The sequence below is a fragment of the Haliaeetus leucocephalus genome, unplaced genomic scaffold, assembly GCF_000737465.1.
Source record: "Haliaeetus leucocephalus isolate CR32 unplaced genomic scaffold, Haliaeetus_leucocephalus-4.0 Scaffold101, whole genome shotgun sequence".
Taxonomy (NCBI): domain Eukaryota; kingdom Metazoa; phylum Chordata; class Aves; order Accipitriformes; family Accipitridae; genus Haliaeetus; species Haliaeetus leucocephalus.
Window position 1 is genome coordinate 2,195,620 of NW_010972537.1, and position 8,181 is coordinate 2,203,800.

Sequence of the window (8,181 nt, forward strand, 5' to 3'; positions counted from 1 at the left end):
GATGAAGATGGGATCTGGAGGAGGGTGCAAGAAGAAAGTGAGGTCACTTAAAATATTTGCTTGAAATGAAGCCCTTGATCTGAGCTCGTTTGATGTCCGTGGCAGTTTTCCTGGAGACTAATTCCACAACTAAATGCAAAAAAACTGTATAAAATCCATAATCATCTGTACCTTTGGGATAGTTCCAGTTTACTGGAAGAGCACTCGCTTTTGCTCAAGCCTACAGCAATCCCATTCAGGAGGTTTGTTCTGTGTCATGAGGGCTAAATATGTTACTGAGACCCATACTTTATAGACTTAGAGAGATGGAACCTCTTCTCAATCTATAGGGAAAAAAAGGAAAATCCTATTACTGGCAAGCATCCTTTACCGAAATTAAAGTATCACCCTGCCCGTGATCCTGCCCAATGCAGTTTGTTATTTGATGTGGAATGGGTATGTCCTCTGACCACGTAGGTGGTCTAAGGGTATCGCAGTCACCATATGAGGGACAAAGCGTTGAAAGTAGATGGTGTGTGCCTCAGCCTGAGCTGGTCACCCTGCCCCAGCCGTGGAGGCTTTCAGGGGGTGGGATCCGTGTAGCGTGTTCAGATAGGGAGTGAAGGTCAGTTTCATGTTATGTTAGTATTTTCCTTGGGGTTGTAGTTTGTATTAGTAGGGATGAGTAAAGCTGGATCGGTGGGAATGAAGCAGAAATGGTTTCCTAGAGAAGTCCCAGTGGATCTGTGGTGGTTACTTTGCTAATACTTTATTGCTCAGAGTTGACTCACTCTGTCCAGAGGGGACCTGATCAGCAGTGGCAGAGTCTGCCTTGCAGGACAGAGCCTGATGATGTGGATTTTTCCAGGACGGTGAAGATGGCCACATGCCATTACCTCTGACAGTTCCTCCCAGGACCTGTCAGTAAGGTTTCTGCAGGTAGGAAGTGTGTGACTATGGGGTTGCCTGCAGTTATGGTGCCTTGCTGCTTTTGATATGTGCAAGAATCTGTGTGTGTGTGCACTCATCTCAAAGTTATAAATCACCATGCCCCTCATCAGTCAAAGGAATCTGTAGCTCCTTGTTCCCAAAGACCCCTGAGAACTGCCAGGTGAAAACCCTACCAGTGTAAATAACCAGGGGGACTTGCAATTTCCCACATCCCAAAATAGGAAAATGGCTGCAATTTTTCACCATACTTTATTTTTTTTAAAAAAAAAGGGGGTTGTGGCTGAATGAATCTCTGCTTTCTGGTCTCAGCAGCTGTGTACAGATGTGTCGAATGAGCCCCAGTCCCAGGGCTGGATCAGTCCACAGGCTCCTGCCACCCCTGGACTGTTGAACTGAAACTGCAGGAATTAATTATAAAGTCAGGGAAGAAGAGGGAAGAGGGACCTGAGGATCACACTGGATTTTGGCACCTGTGGGACAGAGGGGAGGGTGACATTGCTGACAGCGCCAGAAAGGAGGAAGGGCAGGTGAGGGAGCAGAGGTTAGGTGTTTGGTGCTGGTGGCTGCCACAGGTTGTGCAGAAGGAACTGCAAGAAAGGTGACGGGGAACCCACATCAAGGAGGAAGATCAGGGAAGGGACATTGCAGAGATGCCAGAGGAAAAGATAGCAGCTAAGGGGACAAGAGTGGGGTTGCTAGGGCAGAGGAGACCCCAGTGACGCTGGAGAAAGGGTGTCAGAAAGGATGCGCTCAGGGAGGGACCGGGGACTCTGCAGCCGATGCAGGTCCTTGATGGGGGCCGAGGCAGGTCCAGCAGACCAAGGCAGGGATGGCCAGTGTTTTCCACTGGGCTACCTACACTGATGCTGGTGTAGGGTTGTCCCAGCAGTGGAGAGTCCAGCAGTCTAGGAATGACAGCAGGACACAGGGCCAGCGCAGGCAGCCAGCTTTGGAGCTATGGATGGGAGACCACCTTGGCACAGCAGGAGGTGGCTGATGGGGCTTGGTGCCCTGGCTGGGGAAGAAAAACCAGGAGACAGGAGCAGTGAGAGAGCAGCAGTGAGCAAGGTTGGGTTGGGGCCAAACACAGCTTGCAACTGCTACAAAAAAAAATGTTGCTGCACGCTCACAGTAAACAGATGCCAGCTGTTGGCCAGCCACACGCTTGGCCAAGTTGGAAAAAGTGCCAGCATGCACTGAGATAAGCACACCCTGCCGCTGAAAGGCACGCTTTCTCCCTAGCCTCCTCTACATCCAAGGGACCTCTAGTCCTTAAACACAAGGACATTGGTCACCAGGAGATACGGGCTCCTCCTGGGCATTTGCTCTCCACCTAAAAGCTCTCTGTCCTCCAGCAAGGAATGCTGTGATAGCCCTCAGGGAGTAGAACTAGATACAGCCCAGCTCCTTGCAACCAGGGCAGAGTCTTTCTTGAGCCCCAGGAGAGCCAGGGCTGCACTCCTGCTTCTTGTGTGCGTCCCCGAGGGGCTCTAGTTTGGTCCTGTGCTGATCTGGGCTTCACATGTGACCATTTGCTAACAGCCAGTGTGAGACACAATGGTAAAACGGGTTTTCCAGCAACTTTTTCCTCAACAGAGCTCTCATCGCCAAAGAGAAGAGGGCCAGCATCTCCTCTTGGGACCGGTTTGCACCCAGCCCTGAGCCTGAAAGCACTATTGCTGTGCAGAGGCAGCATAGCTCCCACGTCCAGGGGAATGTGCAGAATTCAGCAGAAAGATTAAGCATGTCGATTAAGTTAACACCCAGGAACACCTGAAATCAGAAGGAAGGAGGGAAGGGTTATCTCTAAGTACTGAGGCCATCAGGATGGACCTGGAGTACCGCAGAGTGGAACAAGCAACGACAGGTATACTAAAATAAATGGCTCGGAAAAAGGTCGGTCATACTTGATTTGCCAGAGCCAATTTGTGGTGAGCGTGCAGGCTGTGGATGCAGCAGTGACCACTTTCAGATGATTCGTTTTGAGGTAACCGTGAATCTATCGTCTTGGGAACCATTGCTCTGAGAGCCTTCAGGCAGTGACATCTAACCCGGAGGATGGTGGATTTTAGCAGAAGTGGGATGGAGGGGGGCACAGGCAAGGGTCTTTGCATTGTTGGTAGGCAAACCTGGTCAGCAAATGAAACATTTTAGTGAAATAAAAAAACTAGGGTTTTTTTCAAACCTTCATGTTCCTAGTGTTTGCTTTGTCATAGAGAAAAGAAAAATGCTGGGATTTCAAAAGAAAAAAAAACCTTTTTAGTTTTCAATACTACATTTTCAACCAAAGCCAGGAATGAAAATTGGTGAAGATGGCATTCATCTTGGAAGGAAGAAAACAGATCATCTCTAAACATGTTAAAGGAAAAGCCAGATGGCTCTCAACAACAGTGTTTTGCCATGCCGCGTCCCAGGTCTCTCTCAGTTTTTACAGAGGGTCATTCCATGAATACCCACTTAGGACACCCTTTGGTAACAACATCCTCTCAGCAGTGTCTTTCTGGGACAGCCCAGATAACAGAACATAACATTTCTTCTTCTAAAAACAGCTCCCAGACAGTCTCTGGGCACTCTCAGTCTGGTTATATAAGTGGCTTTTGAGTACAAGATGTGGTTTGGTCATTACAAACTCCCATCCTTAAATAAATTTACATTGGTGCTTCACGGGGAATGTTTACTCCTGCTTCCCTGAGTTCCAGCCGTCAAACAAATGGATTTTGCTTAATGAAAAGCACTCTGCAGGAGTGCTCCCTTAGCTGGGAGATGGGGGAGTCAGGAAAGGAAATAAATGGGGAAAAAAGAGATGTATTTCTTCTTCTCTTTGAACTGCAGATTTGTGGCAGGATCCTCCATTCTGCGAATTTGTTATACATGGGGTTGTTTGACTTCAGAGTTAAAAACCCATAAAGCAAACCAATTCATTTTAAGCTTCCCACATGGATCTCAAAAAGAACAAGATATTCCTTTGCACCACAGCACAATTGGGAGTCTTTTGTTATTTCATTAATTTTCTTTTTCTTTCCCTACTTTAGCAGGATGGGATGTGTTTCTGAAGGATACTATACCTCTTTCTTGCCTGAGCAGGACTCCTTGTTTCATGGCAGAGAACAAGTCCAGTTGAGAGTGGTCAGGACCTTTAGGGAAAAGGGTAGTGTTACTGCATTGCAGAAAATCTGGATTTAGCAGAGGGATGATTACCATCACAACTGACCCTGTAAATGAATGGTCTCAAATATAAATCTCAAAGATTTAAAAAGATGCTGGTATTGACTATTAAATGGAGTCAAACTGTTTAAAAAACATTTGGAAGATGAATGCTGGTGTTGTAGCAGCCTCCAGATAGCGGTTCTCAGCCCTTTTCACTGGTATGTTGTGTTTGCTCTGGCTCTAGGAACAACGCTGCTCCTAGTCCCAGCACGGCTGTATTCACAGAAGAGTGCTCTCTGGGATCCTGGATCCTGACAACATGACAGCAATTACAACGACGTAAGCTGTTAGAGCGGTTGTGTTTACAGCGGTGAGCTGCAAGATGAAAAGGAGACCTGTCAGCAGAGCCACACTTCTCCCTCTGCGCATCCAACGTGGTGACAGAAACGAGAGTCACGGTTTCCAAAGCAGGTTCATGTGATTCGTGTCAGCGGAGCTAAGGCGACCGTAAGGTGAACACAGCCGTGGTGGTGCAAATCCAAGATCCAGCTTTCTTTTGCCTCTTCCAGTAGACAGTCTGGAATGCACAAAGAAGAGTACGGCACGCAGGGTAGCTCTTGAGTGGTCTGGCGTCAGGAGAACCCTTCCAAAAATCAGCAGTTACAGGAATTCCTGAGCTGGGAGATACTTGTGGGTGACTGTGGTTAATAATCGCTGGGGAATCCAGTTATAGCTACCACCACACCTCAGCAAGAAGTTCCACTGTGGGATAATGAGCACTTCTTGCCAAGATTCAGAGAGTTCTTACTGCTGTCATTTTAACTACTTTTTTATACTTGACAGTTTTCAAAACCTTGTAAAATTACAGGACGGTGAACTGGATGCAGTTCTGCATGTGTCAGATTGTGAGCTGAATTTGGTGTTCCAGCTTAGACTCTTTATTGCTAGAGAGAGAAATATTCCCAGCAGCCTGGTGATGAGCAAAAAAGCCTCCCAACCGTGAAGGAGACAGAGAAAACAAATAACTCTGAACTCTGTTATTATTATTTATAAGATGAGAATATTTCCTATTTCTAAGAAATAGTGTGCAAAGTTATTTTCATAGAATGTTTTTGCAGAGCATCCCAGTGCTGAATTCTATGACCAAAAAAGGGTTTCTTGGTGTTTCTGAACTGCTTTGCCCAAATCCAGGTAGCATATGGGATTTTCCAGTGATTGTAAACACTTATTTGGCTAGTGAATACATGGGATGTCACAGTGTTCTGGAGCCAAATGATGTTCCTACAGCCTTGCCTGGTACTGAGCTTACCTCTTCACATAAGCAAAGGCTACTGTGGAGCTTTCACCTTATGAAAATGTTCCTAGAGTGATGGAAGAGGAAGAAGTTTAAACAGCCGTTGGGAAAAGAGGGTTATGCAGGAGTGAAATGTTTCACATAACAAGAAATTGAAAAAGTAAACCAAACATTAGAAATTAACAAAACAATAGAAAGAAAAGCAGAAATATTTTGAAATGCATCAGTGCACCCTCATGGAGATGCCCTTTATACAACCTAGTGCCATTGGGCTCGCTCTCTACTCACCATTTAAGGAGCTCCTTGCATGATCTGTGCATCATTGCAACATTGATCCTAGTATGCAATGAATAATTGTGTTTGCTTTCAGTGAAAAGCTCCAGCCCCCTAGCTTGGTTTCTATGGCCCTGTTCTTGTAACCATTCTTGAGATGGTGCCTGATATTGTTCCACTTATTCATTAATAACATGTGTTGTGGATTCCTCTGATGTAAACATTAGCCAGGCTTTCATGAAGTTTTTAATAAACTTCTCCACCACCACATACATTAAAATGAAAAATTATTGATGACCTCTTTTGCAAGCCATTAACGAAGACACGCAATTTGGCTGATGAATCACAAGTTTGCTGTAGATTTAGGAGATGTTTGTGTCCGTCTCAGTGGAGTCTGTCCCCTTCTTCTCCATGGTAACTGCTCTGCCTCTGACATCACTAGCCAAAATAGAGTGTGGAGGTTATAAAATCCTGAGGGGCTGTGGAATGGGGAATGGTAGAGACAGAATGAAAATATAATCCAATAAAGGAAACTTCCTTAACGCTTAAGTCACTGGACAGTGTCCAGTGCATTGATCAGGCAAAGGACATCTGAAATCTGAGAAATGGGGATATCAGCATTTTGGAGCTGGAAATTTGGGTAAGGTTATTGAGACAACTTGGAAAGCAAAACAATCTCTGACTCCTTTTTGGACTGCATCATGATGCACTCAATCCATATGATTTTTCTTTCTTGACATCAGAAATCTGCTTTGTCACAATGAGGGTAAAGAGCCCCATGTTGGGAGTCGAGAAAGCTTTTTGGCAACTAGGGAAGACAACAAGACAAGAGCAGAAATCTCAGAGTAAGAGTACTAAAGCAGATGCCAGTGCTACCCAATCTTTGTCACAATCTTCATCTGTGATCTGGGATGCTGCTTTTCTAAAACCCAGACCCCAGAAACCATGAGCTAGATGACCATCTTAACTTCAATCAAAAAAAAAAAGAAGACTTCTTGTGCTAGGAGAGACAATGACAACATACTTTGAAAGTTCAAAATCAGAAGGGAAAGATGATGAACCCAAAGTTTCCCAGCCATTAACATTTCACAGTTCAAAGTACAATTGGGAATTTCCTAGACCCCAGTTTAATGCTCTGGAGCCATCAGTACTGCAGTTTGGATGCCGCTGGAGGACAGGAGAACTTAGAAGTTGTAACGTGGGGTGGAGGGAGACAGCGGGCAGGGGGAAAGGTCGAGAGGATGGGAGGATGTTTAAGCTCATCTCCGTTCATTTGAACAAGGCTGTCAGTCGTGGGAGGGTTAAGTGTTTCCAGGGGAATGGAAACTCAGCTTCAGCCTTGACAGAGCTCTGACGTGACAACACATACAAAATAAACAGAAGTGGAGCGTTAAGATAATGCGCATACACCAGGTCTGTGCAATGTCGGGATCATTTTGGTTCACTTCACAAAGCTATTATCCCTTTTTGACTTGCATGGTTAGCCAATTTTAAACGTCCTATGGACTGTTTCATTTAGGAGAAAAAAGCTAATAATGGAGCCCTGTATTTCCTTACTAGCAGCCCTGCTTTATTTACAAAGAAGGTACATGAAACCCTCTTTCCTTGGACAAAACAGGAATGAAACAGCAGGAAACAGTTTCTTTGTTCACAATTCTGAGCCACCATTTAGTCTCAAAACCTTTTTCTCTATGTTCTTTCACTCCTGCATTTTCCCTTTCTCAGCACTAGCTTTTTTTTTTTTTTTCCCCATAAACCAGATGTATGTAGGGGTTTGGGATTTTTTTACTTTAATAAAATGTCTTCTAGGAAATTTAGAAAGCAAGTTGTCCAATGAACACGAGAAAGAATGCAATGTAAGTTCCTATAAATTTGTACCCACTGTCCCTGTCTCTATTTCCACTCAGAGACCAAACAACACAGACAGTGATCATCTGGCTGATATCCATTTGCAGTTTGGCTTGACAGCATACCAAACTGGAAAAATAACTGTTAAATGTACACTGTGGCCTTTCCCTCGGCAAGTTCCTAGCTTGGATACCTTCACTTGGTCATTGATTTTCATGCAACTTGTAAGAATTTGTTATCTTTGTGACTTTTACTGAAGAAACTAGGGAGACCGACAGCCAGACAGCGTTGTCTCATGTCTTATTTCTTTAGGACAGCCAGAAGAAAAAAACATAAATAAATCTACATATATTTTTTTATTATTATTTCAATGAACTAGAGAAAGAAAGAAACAAAAAAAAGAGTAACAGAGGGAGGGAGGGAGGAACAAAGGGAGAAATATGGGGAACAAAGGAAAAATACATTTTAAGCCAACGTGACAGGAGAAAGAAAGAAGGGCACAAGCAATTAAGGAGAAATAGAGACAAAGAATCAAAAGTAATCTACAGATATAATTTAGGTAAAGGAATTTTACTCTGCTTATTTTAAAAAATGAATTAAAGCTGCCTTGCAAATACTGGGGCAATTAAATCATGTTTCTGTATTGAAGTCAAACATGAAAGAATAATAAAATTTAGTCATGCCATCTG